The sequence below is a fragment of the Vulpes lagopus genome, chromosome 5 (genome assembly GCF_018345385.1).
Source record: "Vulpes lagopus strain Blue_001 chromosome 5, ASM1834538v1, whole genome shotgun sequence".
In the NCBI taxonomy this organism is placed as follows: domain Eukaryota; kingdom Metazoa; phylum Chordata; class Mammalia; order Carnivora; family Canidae; genus Vulpes; species Vulpes lagopus.
The window spans coordinates 52,770,787-52,782,518 of NC_054828.1; the positions used below are offsets into that span (position 1 = coordinate 52,770,787).

The window sequence follows — 11,732 nt, forward strand, 5'->3', positions numbered from 1 at the left end:
GGGCCCCTGAGCCCCGAGTTGGGCTCCCTGCTCAGTGGGGAGCCTGCTTCTCCCTCTCGTCCTTGCTTGTGCTCGCTCCGTCACTACGTCTGTCTCTCAAATAAATAAAACCTTTAAATAAATAAATAAGACCCATATTCAGTTCCTTTCTGGCTGTGTGGTTCCCTCATCTCTGTTCCCGCGCCCGCCCTGTAGGCTGCGAGGGTCGCGACAGGTTCAGCACATGTGATCACTATTAGTGGCAAATAAGGTGATTATTAATGTGAGATGAGATTTCGGCATTACTGTCGGCACGACCTCGACCTCACTCATTTCCATCAGATAATGTGGCTTGGAGACGTCGCGGAGGGACGAAAGTCAAAGACAAACCGGGGAAACCTCTGCGGCACGCGGGTAACGCGTCATTCTGACGAGCAGGAGGGCTTGCAAGTGAGAACGTGGGGAACACGGATGGGACATTCACAGAAGACGAGCATCTGAGTGACTTTTCCCCTAAAGGCCCATTTGAAGTTCAACTCTCCTCAGAATCGAGTGAAAATAAACCGAAGACGGTTGCTGAGTAGTAAATTGCCAACAAGCAGGTTTTTGTCGCATCTAATACTGAGGAAGCGTGAAGGGGCAGATCTGGTCAAATCCAGACACCTGGGGCCCTGACGGCCGGGGAGCGGGCGATCGGGCGCCAGGCTGAGCTCCAGCCGCAGGGGCACCAGCCGGCAGCCTCCCCCCGTTTCCCCTCCAGATGCGGCTGGACGGCGCCGCGCACCAGCAGCTCTGATGTTCTTATCCCAGGTGCAGTCACCTCGTTTTTGCTTTGCTCATCGTCCCTCGCCACTAGTGTTGACATTTCTCGTGGCTTCAAGTAGCCCCAACATTGCTGCAGATCTGGGCAGGCCTAACGCCCACTCACTGGAGCCGTAACCGTCCGGATCATTCTCAGAGCTCTGCTAACTCCTTCGAGAAGGCCCTGCCTGCCAGCGCACGAATGGAAACGTGGGGCCCCTTTTCCATAAAACAAGGGAAGTGGCTTTTCCTTTTCTTCTGCAATGTCTCAGTCTCAGGGTTTTCCATTTGCTATTTACTGCTGTGCCCTCAGGTATGGGGACACCGGGGCGGCAGGTGTAGACCCTCGCAGGTGCGGGGTGCCGGGTGCCGCCCTCAGACCGCCCATTTCCCAGTCTGGGAAGCTTCGTCCCGTGGGGGGAACAGTCAGGGTGACCTAGGTGCTGGGCTCCTGCTCCCTGCGCCCGAGGCGAGGATGCCCGCACAGCGGCTGCGGGACGGGGTGGGGCAACGGGGCAGCAGAGCACAGTACTGTCCCCTGTCCCCGGGGCCGCGGAGCCGATCGGGCCTCGCTGCTAATAACCTGGGTCTTTTTTTTTTTTTTTTAAGACTTTATTTATTTATCCATGAGAGACACAGAGAGAGGCAGAGACACAGGCCAAGGGAGAAGCAGGCTCCATGCAAGGAGCCCGACGTGGGCCTCCATCCCGGGACTCCAGGGTCACACCCCGCCCGAAGGCAGGTGGCAAACCATTGAGCCACCCAGGGATCCCCCATAACCCGGGTCTTGAGCCAGGGGGCGTGGGGCCAGTCAGACCCACTCGAGGGGAGCTGACTGTGTGGGATCTCTGTCTCGGCCTCTCTCTCTGTGTCTCTCATGAATAGATAAATAAAATCTTTTTTAAAGAAGAAGAATTTGTTATGTCTCTGCCATGGTATGCTGAAAAGAGCCCCCGAGGGATGGGATCTCCTAATCCCCAGGACCTGTGACTATGTTACCTTCTAGAGCAAAAGTGACTTTGCAGGTGGGATTAAGGATCTTTATTTATTTTAGAACATTTTATTTATTTACTCATTAGAGACAGAGACACAGGCAGAGGGAGAAGCAGGCTCCATGCAGGGAGCCCGATTCGGGACTCCACCCCGGGACCCCGGGGTCACGCCGTGAGCCGAAGGCAGATGCTCTCAACCGCTGAGCCACGCAGGTGCCCTGTGATTAGGATCTTTAAATGAGGATATCCGTGTGGCCAATGTAATCACAAGGGGCTGACGAGGAAGGGAAGAAGGCTGGAGAGAGAAAAAGTGACTGGAAGATGCTATGTCACTGGCTTTGAAGACGGAGGATGGGGCTAAGGAATACAAGTGGCCCCTAGGAGCTAGAAAAGGCAAGGAAGCAGGTTCTCCCCCGGACTTCCGGAAGGAATGCAGACCTGCCGGCACCTTGATTTTTAGACTTCTGGTCTCCAGAACTGTCAGATAATACATCTGTGTTCTTTTAAGCCACTAAATTTATGGTTACGGCAGCAATAGGGAACTAATACATCTGCTGAGAATTATTATTATTTTATATGTTTGTGATATGTGGAGCCCTGTAAAATACAAGTTCCAGAGCAGGGAGCTCTCTTGCTTGGGTCTAAGCCCTAAAAAATATCAGGGCAGTACGTAGGGCAAAAATAAAGCAGGAAAGAGTGAATTAATTGTTTTATTTTTTTAAGCAGTGATCTAATTTCAAATGTAGAATCAAAGGCAATTGATAGAAAACCTCTTTTATCTTTTTCTGTAGGGGAGTGAGAGGCCAAGGGAGAGGGAAAGAAAATCTCAAGCTGACTCTGCATGGAGGTGGGGCTTGATCTCGTGACCCTGAGATCATGGTCTGAGCTGAAATCAAGAGTCAGATGCTTAAACGGCAGAGCCACCCAGGCATCCTCAAACTTTTTTTTAAGGTTAGAAAATCACATAATTTCTTGTTGGAAAAGTTTGCAAACTGATAGCCTGATTAGACTTAATGGAGTAACTCTAGAGCTAGTCCTTTGAAGTCAAGTCCAGAACAAAGAAAGAATGCTCACTGTTTATTTATTGTTTAGTATTTTATTTTTAGGTACTCTCCACACCCAACAAAGGCCTTGAACTTATAACCCTCCCCCCCCCAGATCAAGAGCTACATGCTCTACCAACTGAGCCAGCCAAGTGCCCCAGAATGCTATTTTTTTTTTTTTACTATTTTTATTTCTTATTATTTTTAAAGATTTTATTTACGTATTCATGAGACACAGAGAGAACAAGAGGCAGAGACCCAGGCAGAGGGAGAAGCAGGCTCCATGCAGGGAGCCCGAGAGAGGACTCTGACCCAGGACCCCAGGATCAGGCCCCGGGCTGAAGGTGGCACTAACCCACTGAGCCACCCGGGGCTGCCCTGAATGCTCACTATTTTAAAACATCGGTGGGCTCCATGCTAGGCATAAGAGCCTAGTTAAAAAAAATAAAAATAAAACATTGTTCTAGGAATTTTAGCTACGTAAGACAAGAAAGAGAAATGAGGGATCCCTGGGTGGCGCAGCGGTTTAGCGCCTGCCTTTGGCCCAGGGCACGATCCTGGAGACCCGGGATCGGGTCCCATGTCGGGCTCCCTGCATGGAGCCTGCTTCTCCCTCTGCCTGTGTCTCTGCCTCTCTCTCTCTGCGTGTCTCTCATTAATAAATAAAATCTTAAAAAAAATATGTGCCCTAATTTGTAATTTGAAATAACCTCAGTATCCCTCAGTGGAAACCAGTTAAATTATGGCATAACCATACACTGTAAAGGTGTGTAGCCATAAAAATAACAAGGACAGTGCTCTCTACGTTACTGATAAGGCCAAGTTTCAAAAATATAGTGTTAATTGTGGGGGGGGGGCGACCCCAACAAGGTGTAGAAGATGTGTAGGATACGGTACCTTAGAGTTAAAGTGGAATAAAGAGGAATATATCTTTGTTTTAGCTTGTATATATGTACAAACATTAGAAGGATAAACAAAAACCTAAACACAGGCTCACCCATCTGAGGCGGGAGCAGTGGGCAGGGGGGCATAGGAACCGGCAGCGGCTCTTCATCCTATACCTCTTTGCATTTTTTCAGTTTTGAGTCATGTAGATGAATTACCTGTTTAAGAAGTAAACACATATAAAAGCAAAGTAGGGCAGCCTGGGTGGCTCAGCGGTTTGGCGCCTGCCTTGGGCCCAGGGCGTGACCCCGGGGTCCCTGGATCAAGTCCCACGTCGGGCCCCCTGCGTGGAGCCTGCTTCTCCCTCTGCCTGGGTCTCTGCCTCTCTCCGTGTCTCTCATGAATAAATAAATAAAATCTTAAAAAAAAAAAAAAAAAAAAGCAAAACAAAGTAGAGCGAGGCTCCTGCGCCCTCTCTTCTCCCAGACCCTCGGACGCCCTGCGGGGAGCCTGCGCGCCCTCTTCACCGAGCCCCCCGGTCCGAGGACGGCGTCGGCGCCAGATCGGGGCCCGCCTCCCGGCCAGCAGCAGCAGGCCAGCCGCTCTCTCTCCTCATCCCTGACTTAGAAAAATAAAACCAGGCAAATCCACTCGTCAGCATTTCTGAAGCCAGCTGTTAACCAATCCTCTTGTTGCCCTTTACTTCCTTCCCTCCTTTTTCCAGAAAAACCTGGAAAGCTCTGCTAAACTTTGCAAAATGCTTTAGCAGAGCTGGCGGCCTTGTTTTCCTTCTCCCCTTTGGCCTGTGCCATCCCCACGGGCAAGGACCGCGGTCTGCGTGCTCGCCAGCTCGCCCTGCGGGGCTCATCTCGTGCCTGAAAAAAAAAGATCTGTATTTTCCTGAACCTACAAACCTCAAATTAGAGGTAATTTTGTACAACTCCCGACCCAAAGTGGCACATTCCATGTGTAAAATTCAGCAGAGTAAATGTATCTGGTTTGAGGGCGCACTTGGTTCCTCCGTGGAGCCATTCACCCGGGTGACAGCTCTCAGGAGCGACCTGCTCTTGCTCCGGGTCCACGGGCAGCTCCGCGCTGGAGCCTGAGGCGCGGGGGGCCTGGGACGCCCCGGTCCGGTCGTTCCCCGGCTGTGGGTCGGCACCACCACGCGTCCGTGGCCGTGGCCGAGGGGGCCCTGCGCTGGGGACGGAAAGCCACGCGCAGCCGAGCGCCCGCCTCCAGCCTCCAACAACCCGGTCGGACGCGGACAGCTCAGAAACGTGTCTGGGCTCATTAGTTTTATTCCTTAAATCCACTTGCAAGGTCTCAGCTGCACCACTGACTTGGGGACTTTTTCGTGGCTGAGTCAGAAGTAACATTTACAGCAACGGCTTTCTCCTGTCTCCCCCCCCCCCTTTTTTTAAAGTTCTGGGGAAATCGCTTTTGTGTCGCAAAGACCGCAGCAGCCAGGGGTCGAACTGTAGGTGATGAGACCCACCTAAGACCTTCCAGGGCGTTCGCTCAGCCCCGCGCTGTGCTGGCTTCCGGTTCCCAGCTCTCACCCGCCACGATTCTCTTGCTAACGTGCAGGCAACGGGAGGTGCAGGCAGGCCCGCGTGCTCCACGACACGCTCTGCTTAAGTCACGCGGGAGCCTAAGCGCAAGTCACTCCCGGCGACGCTGAGCCTGGCTGGGGTCCAGGTGCCAGAACCGCAGCACACGGGGGGCTGGGCCCCAACTCCGCCGCTGGGCATGTTGAGTCTGCTAGCACGGAGCCTGCGGGCCGCCCCTCCACGCGTGCACGGGGTCAGCGGGGCCATTCCGCGAATGTATCAGGGGACAGTGGCTGGCGGGGCAGGGCGCTAGCACGTGGCCCGTCGGGGAGAAGAGGCTGCTGCACCCCGGGGCCACCCGAGTCCCCCGGGAAGGAGGAGCCTCCCTGCTCAGTCGCCCGTCGGGACATCCTGGCCCTAACACAGGGTCTTTAACCGAACAGAAGATCACGGACAGGTGCAAACCGCCAGCCCCGGCCTCGAGGAGAGCGTCGAGCGCTTGCAGAGGGCGGCAGGGCAGGTGTGCAGGTGGCCCCTGCGCCCGGGGAGCTCGGCGGGATCGGGCCAGCCCCCGGCGGGGATTCGGGCCCCACGGGCGGCACCCGGCCTGTGACAAGGGGTAGGCTCAGGCTCGGCGCTGCCACCGCAGGGGGAGGCGAACAGGCAGGCAGGTCCTGAGCGTGGGTCACCCGGCCCCAGGGAGACGATCGGGGACAGGCTCCGCGCCGCAGGCGCACCCGTGCCCGGCGCCCGTGCTGTCCCAGCGGCCACGCTTCCCCCTGCACCCCAGGGCCCGCACCGTCAGGGGACGCCAGCCCCCTCGGGCGCCAGGCGGTGCGGTGACCGCGGTGACCTTGGCAGCCCCGAGCGCCTGGCCCAGACGCCGAGCGCAGGTGGGCCCCGCAGGCCTGCAGCACAGCGACCTCCTAGGGCGCCAGAGGCCCGGCCTCCCCTCCTCCGCCGCGGCCCAGCCGCCCCCCGCCACCCCCGGCCCTCGCAGGGGGACGCTCTGCCCCGGCCTCGGCTCCGTCTTCCCGGCCACGAGGCCTGTTCACAGGCCAAGTCTCTCCTGGGCCATAACCACCAACCTCAAGCCACAGAAAAAGACCAAACTCTGTCCTTGCGCCTCTAGGTTACGGGGCCGTAATTCATCTAAAATCGGGAGGATGGGGGCGCCCAGGGGCTCGGCGGTGGAGCGTCCGCCCTGGGCCCAGTGACCCCGGGGTCCCGGGATCGAGTCCCGCGTCGGGCTCCGCGCAGGGAGCCTGCTTCTCTCTCGGTCTAGGCCTCCCTCTCTGGGTCTCTCAGGAATAAATAAAATCTTTTAAAAAAAATTGGTAGTTCAACACCTCAGCACATCCTCCGACTCCCACCCTTTGCTCTAACTTCTCCGTAGCACGTGCCCCCCCCCCCCCCGCCCGGACCGTGACCCTTCCCAGGGAGGGCTCCCACGCCGCGCCCGTTTCTGGACCCGCGGGGCCTCGCCCGCCGCCTGCACGTGGGACTCAATAACTGTCGAATAAACAAACGGTGAATCGAGGCTTGATTTTTCCTTCCTTCCCTCTGGAGCCTGCCACGCCCTCTCCCCCCACGACAGTGTTTTCCCTTTGGCTTAACAGATAAGGGACCGGGCGGCGGGCGGCCCCGGGGCACGATCCGGGGTCCTGGGCCGGAGCCCCCGGTCGGGCTCCCTGCTCCGCGGGCCCTGCTGGTCTTCCTCTCCCTCTGCCCTCCCACCACTCGCACTGCCTCTGTCAGATAAATGCGTAAAATCTTTAAAAAAAAAAAAAATTAAAAGAAACAAAACCAACGAAGGGATCAGCTGACCGCATACTTCCCATCGGCTCTGGAGGGGAACTTCGGTCCGGGGCAGCGGCACGGGTCCCCGACAGCTCCATGTGCTCCAGCCTTCCGGGGGCACCATCCTTGGACCTCCCGCCCCCACCTCACCTTCCTCCAAATCCACGCATGCGATGCCTGTATCACCCAACCACAGCCTGGCACTTTCGGCCTTGGGCTGATGACACAATTTTCCTGGACGTGACAACAGGAAAGCCAACAATGAGACCAGGACAGCATTTCCTTGGAAAGCTGCCGGCCCGGCCCTGCGCCCCTGCCGCCCGCCGGCCCCACCGGCCCCACCGGCCCCACCGGCTCGCAGGCCCCGCGAGGCAGAGCTTACCCTGTGAATCAAAGCAAGGACCCGGACCCGGACCCGAGCCCTGCACCTTCAGGCGGGCCCATCGTCCCACCGCGAGGGGACCCACCCCTCGAACCCCGTTAACTAAGCCCGCGCGGAGGCCGAGGGCCATACAGTGTGGGGTTCCCACGAAGGGCAGCAGACGCTCAAGGGACTGGACCCCTTTAACCGCCCTGACTGGCTCGTCTCCTCCTCAGGTCTCGACTGCTCGCTGAATGTGCAACTTGGAAGGAAAGTGCGGAGCCGAGGTCGCCGCTCGCTTAGGGCACGGCCGCTGTGCCCCTTCAAGAACCGTGTGACCAAGGGAATTCCGGGGCCCAAGTCCCGAGTCAAGGCCTTCGGGTGCTGGGCCTTGCTTCTGTGCCCCAAGGACGGCCAGACCCTGGTGTTCAGGTCTCCGGAACGCAATCCGTCGGGCCCGACCTAGATGGTTTTAAGATTTTATTTACTTATTCATGAGAGACAGAGAGAGAGAGAGAGAGAGAGAGAGAGAGAGAGGGACACAGGCAGAGGGAGGAGCAGGTTCCAGGCAGGGAGCCCGATGCGGGACTCGATCCCTGGACTCCGGGGTCACGCCCTGGGTCACGCCCTGGGCCGAAAGCAGGTGCTCGCCGCTGAGCCCCCAGGGGCCCCACAGACCCAGCCTAAATACAAGGGCTTTCTGGCCCCGAGCCCTGAGACCGCTCTCGGTCGTCCCGTCAGTGGTCGGGGTGTCCTCAAACTTTGGCGACGCGTTTACAACCCGAAGCTTGCGTCCCGGGTAGCTAATCGGCCCGCGCGGATGTCCCCGGCCAGCGAGGAGTCTGTTCCCGGCACCGAGGCGCGCGGCCGCACCGGCCCAGACAGGGGCGGTCCTGGCGGTCCTGCGACTGCAGGCGGGCAGGCGGGCAGGGGGCGGCCGTCTAGCCCGGCCCGGAGATCCGCCCTGAGGCAGCAGCTCGGACGTGCCCTGGCAGCAAGGGGAAGGGAAAGCCAACGAAGGCGCCCACGCAGCGGCCCCTCCTGCGCCGGTGGCTCGCTCCAGCAGCAACCACCTGCCTCGCTCTGAGCCGCGGCACTGACGACAAACCCCGGGGTCTTGGTCCTTGTTGGCCCGCCTCAGCCTGGAGCTCTCTCTTGCACTGGCCGAGCTCAAGATTAAAAAGAAAAAAAACCCACATGGAAACGGACACGGACATGGCATTTCTGCCTTCGTAGCCTTCCTCCGGGTCTTGCAGTGCCGCCTCCCCCCGCAGCAGCGGTGCGGCCGCCGTCCCTGTCGGAGAACAGGCCACCCCAGGACGTCAGCGCCGGAGGCCACGGGCGCCCGTTTCTGCCTTCTGCGTTGCAGACTGCGAATGAGCAGCGCTTGCGGCGGCAGCAGGTGCAGGGGGAGGTGGCTCCTGCCAGACGGAGGGTCCACAGTCCTCCCCTGGACATCCCCGGGACGGGCCAGGCGGGGAGGCTGCCCTGCTTCCTTCGGCCTTCGGAGCCACAGATGCTGCCCTTTGTCCGTCCCTCAACCCGGTTTAGCTTTGATGGCCAGGGAGGGGGGTTTCCAAGGTGAGGCGGGGGGGGGGGTGTGTGTGTGTGCCAACCTCACCTGTGCCCCGAGGGTGTCCCAGGGCCCCAAGCGTCCCTAGCCCAGGGGAGAGCCCAGCACGTGGCCCTGGGGCGCCCGGACACCGGCTCGTCCCCTTGCTGGGGGGCACGCAGCTCCCCCCCAGGTGCAGGCGGGACCTCCCCTAGCGGCACCGCGGGGGAAACCAAGACGGTGACTTGTGAAAACCCTAACACAGCGGGTGGCACATGCTGCAGAAGCATCCGGGGACACGTCAGGTGCGCTCCTTCCACGTCAGGTGTGCTCCTTCCACGAGACGCCGCGTCTTTACTCGGTTAGGAGGTTAGGACGAGGCTAGGACGGCCTCGCGGAAGCTGCGGGGGCTCCCCGGCCCGGCCTCCCGCCTAACACGCGGGACTCTGAGAAGGCACCGGGGCAGGGCTGCCCTCCCGGCGGCTGCCTTCACGGTCCCGGCAGGTGCCTTCACGGGGCTCCCGGCAGGTGCCTTCACGGGGGGTGCGCAGGTGCCTTCACCGGGGGTGCGCAGGTGCCTTCCCGGGGTCCCGGCAGGTGCCTTCACCGGGGGTGCGCAGGTGCCTTCACGGGGCCCCGGCAGGTGCCTTCACCGGGGGTGCGCAGGTGCCTTCACGGGGTCCCGGCAGGTGCCTTCCCGGGGTCCCGGCAGGTGCCTTCACCGGGGGTCGGGCCGCGGAAAACCCCAGTACACACCCCCTTCTCAGGAGGCCCCGGGTTCCACCGACTGGGTCATGGGTGACCCCTGGCCGGGGTCTTCCTCCAAAGCCGGGCAGGCCGTGAGCTCCGCCTCCTAAAGACCTGCACGCGGGGCCACCCGGTCCTTACGGGCCCGGGGATTAGGGCCAGAGCCGGGCAGAGCGTGGAGACCGACTTGCACGTTTCGACGGACCATCACCTGCCCCGCGCCGGGCCGACCGCCGTATCCGGGGCGGGGCGGGGCGGGGCGGCCCGTATTTTACAGGAAAACACCGACGTTGCAGATAAGCGAACGCCTCGCCCCCGGCACACGGGCAGCCGCCGAGCCGCGGCCGGGCCTGGAACCCGCGCCCTCCCCGCGCCCGCCTCTCCCTCCCGCGCCGCGGGGCCCGCAGGCCGGGGGCGGGGCCATCGGGGCGGGGGCGGGGCCAGCGCCGTCTGGGGGCGGGGCCAGCGCGGCCGAGGAGCCGCCCGACCCCACGTGCCCGCGCCCCCGCCGCCGTCCCCAGGACGCGCCGCCGCAGCGCGGGCTCCGACCCGACGGTGCCCGGAAGTCGGGGCCCAGCCCGCGGCGGGTCGGGAGGCGCCGGGCTCCCCGGAGCCCGTCCGAGGGCGGCGGGGGCAAAGGACGGTGTCGGAGCGGCCGCGCCCGGCGACGCCCCCCGCCCCCCGCCCGCCCCGTCAGCGCGTCTGCCGCGTCCGGCCCCGCGGCGGGTCACGAGGCGGGTGTGGCGCAGTCAGCCCCCGCCCCCGCCGCCACCGCCCTCCCGCGCGCCACGTCCGCGGCCCCGCCCCGCCCCGCCCCGCCCCGCCCCCCGCGCGGGGAACCCCGCTGTCGTCACCCCGCCGCGCGCTCGCCTTCCCGCGCGCTCCAGAAAGGACGCGAAGCCGGTGACGTGTCGCGGGCGCCCGAGGCTGCGCACACGGCGTGGACGCAGGATGCTCCGCGGCGCCGCCTGGCGGGGGAGCGCGCGGCCGCCGCGGCCGGAAGCGGGGCTGCGTGACGTCACCGCGGGGGGGCCGCCGCGTGATTCGCCGCGAGGCCGGGCGGCGCTGCTGTGCCTGCGGAGCGGGGCCCGGTGCCGCGTCCGTGCGGACGGGCCGAGGGCGGGAGGGGAGGTCAGGGCGGCGCGCGCAGCCCAGCCCCGCGGGGCCGCCTCCAGCCTCCCGGCGGGGCCGCCTCCAGCCTCCCGGCGGGGCCACGCGCGGGCACGTGCGGCGAGCTCGCCCCGCTGGAGGCCCGGGCGGGGACGGGGGGGGGGGGGGCTCTGCGGGGCGGCGGAGCCCCAGGCTGCGCGCAGCCGCTACTTACATAAAACACTAAAAAAAAGAATAAAAAGCGTCCAATAAGGAGTATCAGGAAATACGACAAAATGCAAAGGCAGAAAACCAGGAAATCAACCCGGGGGATAAGGAACAGACCCAGGGTCCGGGCGAGGGCCGCCCTCCCACCGAGGTACACGCGGGCTGCTCCGACGGGCACCCACGCTGACCCGGCCCGAGGCCGAGGATGGGGTCGCCGGCAGGAATCAGCCCGCAGGCGGCCGCAGCCAGCGCACCGGGCCGAGGCCCTCGCACCCACCGTGTCTCTGCAGGTGACCACGCTCGGGCGGCCGCTAGCCTGGAGGGTGGCGGAGACGTGAAGGAAACCGGATACTCCCACAGATAGAGGACATGCATCTGGAAGGGCTCAGCATCACTGTTCAAAACCTCCAGATTCTGTGATCTGACATCCAGAGTCCACAGGGACCATCACCAGTCCCTTAAGGCTCTGCTTCACCTATTTTAATTTCCCCTCTTCATATCTAGGCAAACCTTTTCTCCTCCAAAGCCCAGGGCAAGCTCTGAGTTCTCTGCGGGCCTCTCCGCAGTCTCCTCCAGGAACTCCGCCAGCGTCTAAAGCGTCTGTGAGCTCCCCACACAGGTGTCCCCCAACCACACAGGACAGACGCTTAATTTGCCCCGTGGAGGGGCACAGCTCTCGCTTTTACCAAAACGCCAGTCTTC

General features: G+C 61.6%; 1 long non-coding RNA gene across 1 annotated transcript; it reads right to left on the reverse strand.

Moving 5' to 3' along the window:
* Positions 1-1,729: 1,729 nt before the first annotated feature.
* Positions 1,730-10,477, reverse strand: LOC121491979. The gene is made up of 3 exons (XR_005988089.1): positions 5,199-10,477; positions 3,813-3,918; positions 1,730-2,067 (listed from the first exon to the last, which is right to left on the reverse strand). It is a non-coding gene; the product is annotated as an uncharacterized LOC121491979 (long non-coding RNA).
* Between the last annotated feature and the right edge of the window lie 1,255 nt (positions 10,478-11,732).